This window comes from Humulus lupulus, chromosome X (genome assembly GCF_963169125.1).
Source record: "Humulus lupulus chromosome X, drHumLupu1.1, whole genome shotgun sequence".
In the NCBI taxonomy this organism is placed as follows: domain Eukaryota; kingdom Viridiplantae; phylum Streptophyta; class Magnoliopsida; order Rosales; family Cannabaceae; genus Humulus; species Humulus lupulus.
In genome coordinates this window covers 116,416,274-116,429,203 of record NC_084802.1, presented here as the reverse complement: position 1 = coordinate 116,429,203, position 12,930 = coordinate 116,416,274, and positions in this window count along the sequence as shown.

Sequence of the window (12,930 nt, the reverse complement as noted above, 5' to 3'; positions counted from 1 at the left end):
ACGCAACATCAAGTAAAAATAATATTAAAATACTGGACCAACAAATATTTTAATAGGTGACAAATTAAAGAATTCGTTTATACCTGGTCAGTCATAATTAAATCTTTTGGCCAAGGAAGGAATGTGTCATAAGTATCTCGAACATAGTGTATCTCCCCAACAGAACATGGGATTTCAGCATCCTCTTGTAACATTTTGGTGACTCGCACCCTCGCGTATTCGTCTGTCAGTTGAACACCATGAATAGTCAGTGGACCCACCCCATCAATGATAACACCCTCTGCCACCACATTATGAATATTATCCGAACAAAGTAACACATCCTGCATGTACGGTGTGTCATCTTGCATGTACGGTGTGTGGTATTCTTCGTCGCTCTGCTCGTCATCATTGTCGTGTTCATCCATATCTCCTTGAAAGCAGCTAAAAATTGACTGAAACACTTATCACTAACTCCATTTTCTGCTTTTATGTTATAAAATTTAACCATTGTGGGCAATCTTAGTTTATTGCAACCACTGAACAATTGTCTGTCTGCATCTCTAACCATACTATCAAATTTTTCTGGATTATGAAAAAACTCTTCTTGTGCTTCATCAAGCAATTCTATTGGATGATCATCAAAATCATTACTCTCAAAATTATCTACACCTCGCCTACCTAATGGATATGGGTCATCATTTAATAATTCTCCATGCCAATACCATTTACTATAACTCATATCAAATCCCCGACAAAATACATGATCCTTTATCATGGTAATATTCCCCTTTACTCCATTACCACAATCGATACAAGGACAATGAATTTTTTGTGGATCACTACAATTCTTTAGGCAAAACTCTAAAAATTTGTTGAATCCATCTTGAAATTGTGATGTTTCTCTCCTCTCAAGCATCCATGATTTATCCATACTAATAACAATATTCAATTCCTAATAAGTTAGAAAAAAAACTTATATTAGGTTCTAGTCTTATAAATTTTTTAAAAAATTCGGCAGAGTATCCTCTGTTTCTATAGCATACCGTTATTTCATAATTACCTATAAAATCAATACAAACAAACACAATAATCAAGCATATATGAATCCATCATTATTAGGTTCTAGTCTTATAAATTTTTTAAAAAATTCGGCAGAGTATCCTCTGTTTCTATAGCATACCGTAATTTAAAAATTACCTATAAAACCATTTAAAACAAACACAATAATCAAGCATAGATGAATCTATCATTATTAGGTTCTAGTCTTATAAATTTTTTTAAAAATTCGGCAGAGTATCCTCTGTTTCTATAGCATACCGCAATTTCAAAATTTCCTATAACAACAACACAAACAAACAAAATAATCAAGCATAAATCAATCCATCCTTATATCACCACAGCACGCAAATTTCCCAGAGCCTACTTCACTAATTTTCAAACATAACTTTCACTAAATCTAATATGCATGATTACATTAGTCTTATCTTTATACATAAATCTTATAGTAATATAAATACAAAAAATAACTAACCTTCAATATTAATCTTCAATCCACCCGAAATGAACAACAAAGTTCACCACTCAATCAACGACCCTACTAAAACATACATAATTAGTAAACTACATAATTAATTATCAAATCAATAAATAAAAAAAATCAAACTAGTTAATGAAACTAATGAACAACACTTTGATCATCTTCAAGCTATTTATTTTTTTTCAAATATTTAAAAAACAAATTTATCTATTGTCAAAATTTCTAAAATTAACTAATATGCATATATATATTTATAATAAACCTAATTTTTATCACATTATTTAAACTAACAAAATAAACAAATAATTATAAAAATTAATAAAATATTAATTATATTAATTTTAAATTCGGAATAATAAAAAAAATTAAAAAAAACATAGAAAATTAAAAAATTATCATCAAAACCACATTTTAGTAATCTATACCTGTTTTGAAGCTCAAAATCACCTTGCAATGTCAAAAATCCGGTCAAAATCCGGAAAGAAACACCACTTTCAAATGGAGAAAAAACCCACGGCCAAATGCTTTTTTTTCTCTAAAAAACAAAAAAAAAAGATTTTTGGACTATATTTCGATTTATAGGGTAGAAATATTGCAAGAAATAAAGAAAAAAACAAAAGAAAAAGGTTTGGAGAATCAAAATGGGTGTTGGCTCACGGTGGTTAATGGAGGTTTTGGGGGTTTCTTTTTGCACAGAGGGTAGAGAGGTTTTGAGAAGATGACTGTTCGGGTCTAGGGAAGGGACTTATAAAGCACTTTTAACTTCGGTTTTTGGTAAAAACCGAAGTAGAAAGTGGACTTTCCACTTCGGTTTTTACCAAAAAACCGAAGTTAAAGGTCCATAAGTCATACCCCTTGTGCCCTTTTAACTTCGGTTTTTACCTAAAAACCGAAGTTAAAAGTGCACAAGGGCCGCGTTTGGTTTGGCCAGTTTTTTGCATTTTTACTATCTCTAAACATAATATAAGGGCTTGTGCAAACAAACACGGCCCTCTCCACTATGAATTTTTCACTTCGTTTTTTTAAAAAAGTGAAGTAGTAAGTAATTTTTTTCAGAGCGCCAATTTGAAAAGCGAAGTAAAAGAGTTTGAAAAGGTTTTTACTTCGCTTTTTTTGTATGCTCACTATAAAAACCGAAGTAAAAACCTATATTTCTAGTAGTGCATTAATGCTTGAATTTGTAGATTCGGAACCTCAGGTGGTGGAATCTCATTGCTTGCATTTTTCTCTGGATTTTGTGCCATGATGGAAATCTGCAAAATAAGGTTAGAACAATATGGAGAAAAGATCTCACCACACTCCCTCACGTGTTTCACTCGAACAATATTTTCACTCAAATCCACTCGTGTTTCACTCAATTTCAATGGCTTTTACCCTCAAATAAGCTCGTACCTCTGCCTTTTTCCACTCATATTCTTCTTCAAGCTCTTTCAAAACTAATCAAACGATATCATGGAGGATTCAAGTAGCAAATCAAACCAGAACAAACCAAATGAATATATAAATATTTTGTAAAAAAAAAACTTATGATTTTTGATACACTTGCGTGGGGATTTGGCAAAAGAGCCTCTAGGACATAAGGAACAAGATTAGAACAAAAAAATTTAAGGGAGGTTTCCAGACTTTTTTTTTTTTTTTTGTTCGGATCCTCTTGATTTTTCTTCTTCTTTCTTTTCTTTTTTTTTTCGATTTCTCAAATGCAGATACAAGGAACAAGAGAATCAGAATTTGGGGAACTAGAACGATTCGAAAACAAAACGAATCGGATTTCACAAGAGAAACAATAGAGACTCAATGCAAATTCGGTTTTCACAAAAAAGAAAAGTGAAACTCAATGCAAATTCAGATTTCACAATAAGAACAAGAGAAAACCAATGCAAATTCAGATTTCACAATAAGAATAAGAGAAACCCAATGCAAATTCAGATTTCACAATTAGAATAAGAGAAAACTCAACCCACATTCGAATTTCACAATAAGAACTTGAGAAACTCAATACAAATTCGGATTTCACAATTAAAAACTTGAGAAACTCAAAGCCCTAATTCACGATTTCAGAGAAAAAAAAATAGAGGGATTTTCAGACACCCTAATTCAAACGCACCAATTGAACAAGGTATGGAAAACAAAAACAAGGAAAAAGGATAGGCCAAACCGTATGAACCAAGGCTCTGGTACCAACTGATATGAACCACGCCAACAAATGTGACGAAACCCGAACCAAATCTGGACAAACAACCTAAGAACACTCAAAATTGGAATGGATAACTGCGACCCAATGCTTAGCAAAGCATGAACCTTGATATGGTGAAGGACGCCACAAACAGGGATGGAATATCCGTTTGATAAGTCAGGTTGAACGCCACAAGGAAACCCTTGATAAGTTCAAAAAGTCTCTTCAAGAACTCAAGAAGAAAACTCACAATATTTTTCATTAACCAAAAAAAATCTGCCTTCCAAGTTGTGCACAAGGCCTAATATAGCCGAAAATACAAAGAGGGTTTTTTTAGACAAATAAAAACCCTAAAATAACCATAATGAAAAAGCCCAAAAAAAAATCCCAAAATGACATGTCTTTTGACTCCAACAAAGACTCTAATAAAAACATGAAAATATAGTTCAAACTAAAAACAAATAATTAAAGGAATAAAGCTTCTAAACTAAATCAACTTTGATGAGCAACACAAGCTTTTGTTCACCCTCAGTAGTGAACTCGACCTCTTTCTGTTGTAGAATTCTCCGAACTAAGTTGTTAAGTTCTTCTTTGAATCTCCTAGCTCGTGCCTTCGTCACCGGACCAATTGGAACTTGAATTGGGTCGTTAGTCTTGATGTCCTCATCAACGATGACGACCTGATTTTTCTTCTTCTTCATCATCTTCTTCTTTCTTTCTTTCTTTCTTTCTTCTTTTTCTTCTTCTTCTTTCTTTCTTTCTTTCTTCTTCTTCTGTCTTTCTTATTCTTCTTCTTCTTTCTTCAAATCTAGTTTTATTCTTCTTTTTATTTTTCACATCTGATTTTGAACTTCATATTTGATTTTTCTGAGTTTTTTTTCCAAATCTGTTTAAGTAATCAGGTACTTCACTTCATAAAAAAAATTGATTTAAAGAAATAGAACTAGAACGTTTGCTCAAAAAAATGTATCTTATTTTAGCTGAGATTTTTATTTAGTGTTCATATAAGAATATTGCTTCCTTGTTAAATTTTCTGCAATTACATAAAGATTTGGAAAGCTGAATTTTCTTATGTTTATTCTCACGGAGTGCTTCTTTTATAGACATTCTCGGGTACTCAGAATGTTTCGGGTTTGCAAAAAGATGAAGCATGGAGGGTAAATGTTTGTATACAAGGATGTGACCTTGAACATGGTTGTCTATGTGGTACCATGGAAGCTCTTAAACTTCCCATGGCAGATACACTTGTAAGAAATTTATTCTCTTTGCATTTCAACCCTTGGAACTGTATAAGTAGTCTTAGTCTTTTCTTTAATTTCTGCTTTGGACACTTATTTATAATTACACACATTTATGTTTGATTGATTTAGAAAGTTTCCTTTTTTTTAAACTAGAAAGATTCTATCTGATAAAGAAAGCTGATGCTTTGTTGTTTGAGAATTTCACTTTGCAAAATTTGTTGACATTGCTAGAAGACATCTATTTTACAGAGCTTCATAACTCACTGGCTTTCTCATTCTATTTGGTCCTGTATTGTAATTTCACAAAGTGAGATGATTTTGAGATGGAAAGTCTATGTGAATGGTTTCCAACTAGTTCTCGTCGTATATTTACCATATATCAACTGAATCTCCCTAATTTTAAAGATCCCTTACACTTTATCAGCTGCTTGCAATATCACATATTTGGGCCGCGGTAGCATACCCTGTTGTAATTTTTGTATTTGAGATATAAGTGACTTTTAAGTGTTGGTTGCTTATATTTATTTATTGTATTAATTTCATTATGTTTAATAACATATGCTATAATGTGATCACTGATTATATCACTTTTGAACATCATTTTCTGATAAGTATAATGCTGGTATCTCTAGCAATTTAATTATTTTTAAGTCCCTCGTTAAGCTTGTACTTTGCTCCTTTAACTCATATCAGGTTGTAACCTTTTGGGAAGGAGAAATTGTTGACACCAAGAATTATACTTTCTTCACTGGCGAATGGGAAGCAACGTATGTTTCTTTTGTTTTTCCTTGTAACCTTTTATTCAATACTATATAGTACGGTATCCTTTACAAGATGATTTTTTAGAACTATAAACCTATTTTCCGATGCTTATCTGTTTGTAATCTCTTAACAGACCAGAGGGTGATATAAGGCACTGGACCAAGTTTTCTTCTTTTAATTCTTTACTTGTAAGGAGCTTATCTTCTTTCTTCTTCTTAAAATTATTTTATAAAATAAAAAATAATTGCATAGGAAATGTATAATATAATCTACTTATTCATATTTGCTTTATTATGTCTTATTGTCTTACAGAGCCAAACGTTCTAGTTCTAGTTCCATTTTTCCAAATCAGTTTTTTTTTTCCAAATCTGTTTAAGTAACCAGGTACCATGACGCCTGATTCATTTTATTTATATCTGATTTTTTTTAGACCTAGGAGTAATGAGTTACAATAACGATTAATTTAGATTCATTTGTTTAGATTTGATTTTGTTTTCACACTTGACTAAGTAACCAGGTACTATAGCAATTGGTTCTTTTTTTTAGATTTGATTTTTTTTTTCAAACCTCGCTGTAACCAGTTACGATTATGATTAGTTTATATTTTTTGTTTTGAATCTTATTTTTTTCCAAGTCTGGCTAAGTAATCGTTTACCATTACAACTGTCTCTGTTTTTTTTTTTCATTTTTTTCAGACCTAGTTGTAACTAGTTATTTTCAAGATCAATTTAGTTAATTTTTTTCATATCATTTTTTTTCTTCCAAATCTCACAGAGCCAGTTACAATTCAGTTGATATTTTGATAATGGTATATGTTATCCCCAAAATTTGAAAATGATGATGTGGCAATAGAAATGACAAGTGGCAAGGAATGGTTGGGTGACTTGGCTTAGGAGTAGCCCAGTAGGCCATTGAAGAATTTTGACTGGCTTGAGAAGTGTCATGACCGACCAGGCATTACCTTGTCCGACCAGTCACGTGTTTGTCTGCCCAGACATGACCTTGTCTGCCCAGGAATGACCTTGTCCGACCAGGCATGACCTTGTCCGACCAGGCATGACCTTGTCCGACCAGTCACGTGTTTGTCTGCCCAGACATGACCTTGTCTGCCCAGGAATGACCTTGTCCGACCAGTCATGACCTCGTCTGCCCAGGAATGACCTTGCCTGCCCAGGAATGACCTTGTCTGCCCAGGCATGACCTTGCCTGCCCAGGAATGACCTTGTCTACCTAGGCATGACCTTGCCTGCCCAGGCATGACTTTGTCCGACTAGGCATGAACTTGGCCGATCGGTCATGACCATGTCCAACCAGCTAAGTGCATGTCTGCCCAGCTAAGTGCATGTCTGCCCAGTCAAGTGCATGACTGCCCAGTAAAGGTGTGGCCGACTAGACTGAAGGTGATATGGATCACTAGATAGAGCAGGACTACGTCAAGATTCCCATAAACGACTTCAACAAGAATCGGTCTTGGCATACGCGGGAATCTCTCATTTATCCCACGAATATGGTGTACTGTTACATTTTGAATATTCTTGTAATTTAAATAAAATTTGAATAATAAAATATCTCGATTATGGGGGATATCATCTATACGATCCTAAGCCTATAAATACAAGGCTTATGGCATCATAAAGAGGACTTTTTTGGGCTTTTGAACTTCTTATCTGAATTTTCTAGAGAGAGAGAGTACTTGTATTTGAGGGAATTCTTGTATTCTTGTAATCTGCACTAAAGAAACTCAGTTGACTCAAGTTCATCTGATCTTGAGTGCAGGTCTATAATCACAACTCTAAGTGGATTAGGCTATTACCAACACATTGGGGCTGAACCACTATAAAATTGTCCATGTCGTTTATTTTCTCTTGAAGGTTTTATCGTTTTTGACGTTCACACGTCGTTGGCCAAAAACGCGGTCAATAGTATATTACTTAAAAAAAATAAAAATTATTGTTATAGTTGTAACCAGTTACTACAACACCTCTTAAATAATAAAACTGATTTTTATAGTTGTAACCAGTTACCACACATCATTAAAAAAAATAGACAGTGGCATACGATTATTGTTATCCCCAAAATTTAAAAATGGTGACGTGGCAATAAAGGTGACAAGTGGCAAAAGATACTTGACTGATCAGTTACCTGCTCCGGCCGACCAGTCAAGTGCTTGGCCAACCGATGAGGTGCTTGACCGACCAGAGCAATGCTTGGACGACCAGATAGGTGTTTGGCTGACCGGTGAGGTACGTGGCCGACCAGTTAGGTGTTTGGCCGACCGGTGAGGTGTGTGGCCGACCAATCAACTGTTTTGGCCGACCAGTGAGATGCGTGGCCAACCAGTCAAGTGTTTGGCCGACCGGTGAGGTGTTTGGCTGACCAGTGGAGTGCATGGCCGACCAGTTTTTCTCCAAGAAGTGACGTCGACTTACTGAACAGATTATTGTTATGCAAGCGAAATTCCAGCAACGGCTTAGACTAGAATCAGTCGTGCCTATGTGGGAATCTCTCAGATTATCCCAAAGAAGTCGTGCATTGTTGTATTTTAAATATTGTTATTAACTAAATATTGTGAGAGTAATAGAAAGATCCTGATTATGAGGGATTTCGGTTTGTACGATCCTGGGCCTATAAATACAGAGCTCATGGCATCATTTAGGGATTTCAGATTCTAATTTTCCTAAGAGAGTATTTGCATTTTGAGAGAAGTATTGTATTCTTTACATTTACACTGAAGAAACTCAGTTGACTTAGGTTCATCTGATCTTTAGTGTGGATCTATAAATCGTAACTCTAAGTGGACTAGGCTATTACCAACACATTGGGGTTGAACCACTATAAAAATCATATGTGTCATTTTTTCTCTTGAAGGTTTAGTGTAGTTTTGACGTCTACTCGTCGTTGGCAAAATCTGTGGTCAACATTTTGGTGCTTTCATTGAGAGCCTGAAGAGAAAAACAGACAATTTCCTTATTTTTATGGCGCCTAAAAACACCAATGCGACCTCGAAGAAGCTAGGTTGCTCTAAAGAGCTTGCTAGATCAGAAGGTCCTGGTCCTCAAGACCACAAGATTGAGCCTAGAGTCTTGCTCGAGGACATGACTCCAGAGGTTGAACAACTCCAGGAATCCATGGGGATTTCCAAGAGGAAATGGCACAATTCAACGCTCGACAAGAGTCATTCGCTGAAGAGATGGCTAGATAGAAGGTTGCATTTGAGCAGCAATAACGGGAGATGGACGCCAGGAGCGAAGAGATCAGGCGACGGCAGGAGGAGGCCGATAGGTGACACCGCGAGGCTGCACTCGCTCTGGAGGCGGCTACGCAGTTGGCCTAGGCCAATGCCCAAGCTGCAATGCGAGGAACAGCCACCCAAGGAGCAAGGACCACAGAAGTTGGTCGAAAAACCACTGACAGACCCAAATCTCGAGGACCAAATAGAAGCGGTAGTAACCCTCCTGGTCGGGAAGAAGATGGGATCCGATCGGGCACTGCCTCAACCCAAAGGGGGAACTCCAGAACCCCCTCTAGGAGCCACTGATCAGAAACTTCCAGATCTGGAAGTCACAAATCAGGAGCAAAATAGAACTCCTCGAGGTAAAGAAACTTCGCACTTCAAAGACGAGCATGGTTGTGATGAAGCTGATAGTCATCACACTGACCAGTCGAAGGAAAAGGATGACAACAACCAGTGAGGAGGAAAAGACCGCCTGACACAAACAGGAAGACCACCACTGCATCCCAACTAGCAGCGCAGTGGCAAGGAGCATGTCCCGCATAGTAAGCCTTCCGAAAAAACTTGGAGCACAGTGTTCGATCGATTAGGGAGGCATACCTCTCAGAAGGATTTAAGAGATGTCATTGCCGACAGGAGAAGGACCATCTCGGTCGAAGGGCAAGATCCAAACCGACCTACCAGTCAAGTAGAAATACTTGATGATGGTGTGTTGGATAGGAGCGCCCAACCAAGCAGTCCAGAACTTGTGTCCCCAGCAGTGGCCCCAGGCATCCAAGCCTAGCATGATGCGCTAATGGCAGCAGTTCAAGGTCTGACGAAACAACCTTATGCAATCGATCCAGTATACCACAAGAGTGGCAGCCCATTCTGTGCTCGAATTAGAGCAGCGCAGCCGCCAGTGAAGTATAAAGCACCAGTACTGCCAGTTTATACAGAAAAGGCAGATCCGATAAGGCATGTGGGAAAGTTCAAAGACCAAATGGAGCTGCTCGGAGTGAGCGATGACTATCCCTGCAGAGTTTTCCCCACTATATTATCTGATACTGCCCAAGAGTGGTATTGGAAATTTAAGCCAAACTCCATTACTTTTTGGGAGAGTTTCAGGAAAGAATTTTGTAGGCAGTTCAGCGCTGCTCGGACCCCTCCGGTTTACGCCAATCACTTGGTAGATATTAAACAAGGGAAAGATGAATCTCTCAAGAACTACATACAGAGGTTCATGAGAGAAGCCAACCGAGCAACTGCAGTTGGAGATGAGGGGAAGATGATGGCCATTTCTTCTGGCATAATCTATCGGAGTCCTTTATGGGACAGTATTCATCACAATCCAATTTCAACATTACAACAATTTCTTGACCGGGCGGACAAATATATGAAATTGGATGATGCGATTGAGAAAGGAGAGAAAGACCTAAACAATCCGGGCGGATCAACTGATCCTCCTAAGAATGGTGGAAATGGACAAAATGGTGGTAAGAAACGTGGGAATAACGGGTCTGACCGCCATGAGGAAAAGAAGGCTAAGTCGGGACCAAACAACAAGCCAACTAAGTATGAACCTCGGTTCACCAATTACACCACTCTTTCAGCCAGCCGAGCAGAGATATATCTCGCGAGTCATCAGGAGGTCCCCTATCTGTAACCCCCACCCATCAGGAAGGAGATGAGTAATAGAGATTTGAATCAGTTCTGTTGTTTCCATGGAGACTATGGTCACGACACGAATGAATGCAATCATCTCAAAGACGAGATAGAGTTTCTCCTCCGGTCGGGGAAATTGAAAAAATATCGAGCAGAAAAGACCCAAGGAGAGGGAAGTAACAATAATCCTGGGTTCAAGCGACAGCGGTCTCCACCCTTACAACCCGAGCCTGTGGACTTCACTCTAGACACTATATATGGAGGACCACATCTAGCTGGGGATAGCAACAAGGCAAGGGAGAGATATGCTCGAACACTCCGACATGAGTTGGATGCAACATCGACGTCCGAAGTCATGACTGTAGAGGAGCGGCCTCCGAAGAACCCACGGTATGAAAGAGAGTCCCTCACTTTCACTGAAGATGATGCACGACATGTGAGATATCCTCATAATGACCCCCTCATCATTACAGTCCAAATAGCAAACATGAAGGTGAAGAGATGTCTAGTCAACACAGGGAGCTCTGTGAACATCATCTACAAATCATCCTTTGAAAGGATGAAACTATCTGTTAATGACTTGAAGCCATGCTCTCAAGTCATTTATGGATTTACTGGAGAAGGGTTGTCACCGGCCGGAACGATCAAGTTACTAGTCACAACAGGAGATGCTCCCAAGCACGAGACAGTTATGACGAAGTTTCTGATAGTTGACTGTTCGTCGGCTTATAATGTGGTGTTTGGTCGACCACTACTCACAGCCTTGCATGCGGCAGTCTCTATATGGAACCTTTCTATGAAGTTCCCGACCAGTGCAGGCATAGGTTGTGTCCGAGGAGACCAGAGAGAAGCTAGAGAATGTTATAATGCCTTGGTAGCTAATGCATGAAAGGGGGCTAAAGAAAACAATATGATTGTATGTACAGATAGAGAGGAGGTAGGGGAGATGGATGTCGATCAACAAAGCATTACAGTTGTAGCCGATCAGGAAAGAATGTTGGCGGAGTTTGGCCAAGAAAGCACTCTTGGTTTAAGTGAGCAACAAGCCCCATCCGGTGATGAAGTCACCAAATAGGGCGTTGCCCAAAGCGAGGGAATGGACTTTGATCCTCGCTTTGGGGATTATGATAGTGAGGTGGGACCTACGAAAGAATAAGCGGAGGTTCCAATAGATGAGAATGACCCGACCAGAGGGGTCAAGGTTGGAAAAAAGTTGAAATTAGAAGTAAGATCACAGCTGGTAGAATTTTTGCGGAGGAATCAAGATGTATTCGCCTGGTCTCACAAAGATATGGTGGAGATCTCACCAACTGTGATCAGCCACGTGCTCAACGTGGATGAAAGCTATCCAGCAGTGCAGAATAAGAGAAGATTGCTTGACAAGGATCGAGCAAAGGCTCTCAAGGAGGAGGTGGAGCGACTAAAGGAAAACGAGTTTATAAGGGAGGCTTATTACCCCGCCTGGGTTTCAAACCTAGTATTAGTGCCCAAGTCCAATGGAAAATGGAGGACTTGTGTGGACTTTACCGACCTAAACAAAGAATGTCCTAAGGACTGTTTTCCTTTGCCAATAATAGACCAGTTGGTTGACACGACCTTTGGTCATGAAACTTTATCTTTTATGGACGCTTACTCAGGGTATAACCAGATTAGTATGCATCCTCCCGATGAGGAGCATACCAGTTTCCGAACAAACATAGGGTTGTACTGTTATAAGGTCATGCCATTCGGCTTGAAGAGCGCGGGAGCCACCTACCAGCGTTTAGTGAATGGCATGTTCCGTGACTTAATCGACAAAAACATGGAGGTGTACATAGATGATATGCTGGTAAAGTCAAAGGAAGCTGAAGGACATGTACGAGATTTGGAGGAATGCTTTGCAGTACTGAGAAAGTACAACATGAAGTTGAATCCCCTCAAATGCTCGTTTGGAGTAAGTTCTGGAAAATTTCTTGGGTTTATTGTTAACTCACGAGGAATAGAAGCAAATCCAGAGAAGATAAAGGCGCTCGCAGAAATGAAGTCCCCAGCCAGGATTAAGGATGTGCAAAGCTTGACTGGGCGGATTGCTGCTCTAAGCAGGTTCATTTCTAAATCAACGGACAAATGTGTCCCGTTTTTCAACTTGCTTAGAGGAAGCAAGAAATTTGAATGGACGGAAAAATTTGAGCAAGCTTTTCAAGTCATAAAGGAAGACTTGGCTCAACCTCTTGTTCTTTCAAAGCCATTTGATGGGGAAGACCTCTTTGTTTACTTAGCAGTCACATAGCATGCTGTCAGTGCTGCTCTAGTGCGAGAAGAAGATAAAGGGCAGCATTCGGTGTACTATGTTAGCAAGCGGCTGATAGGAGAAGAGTCA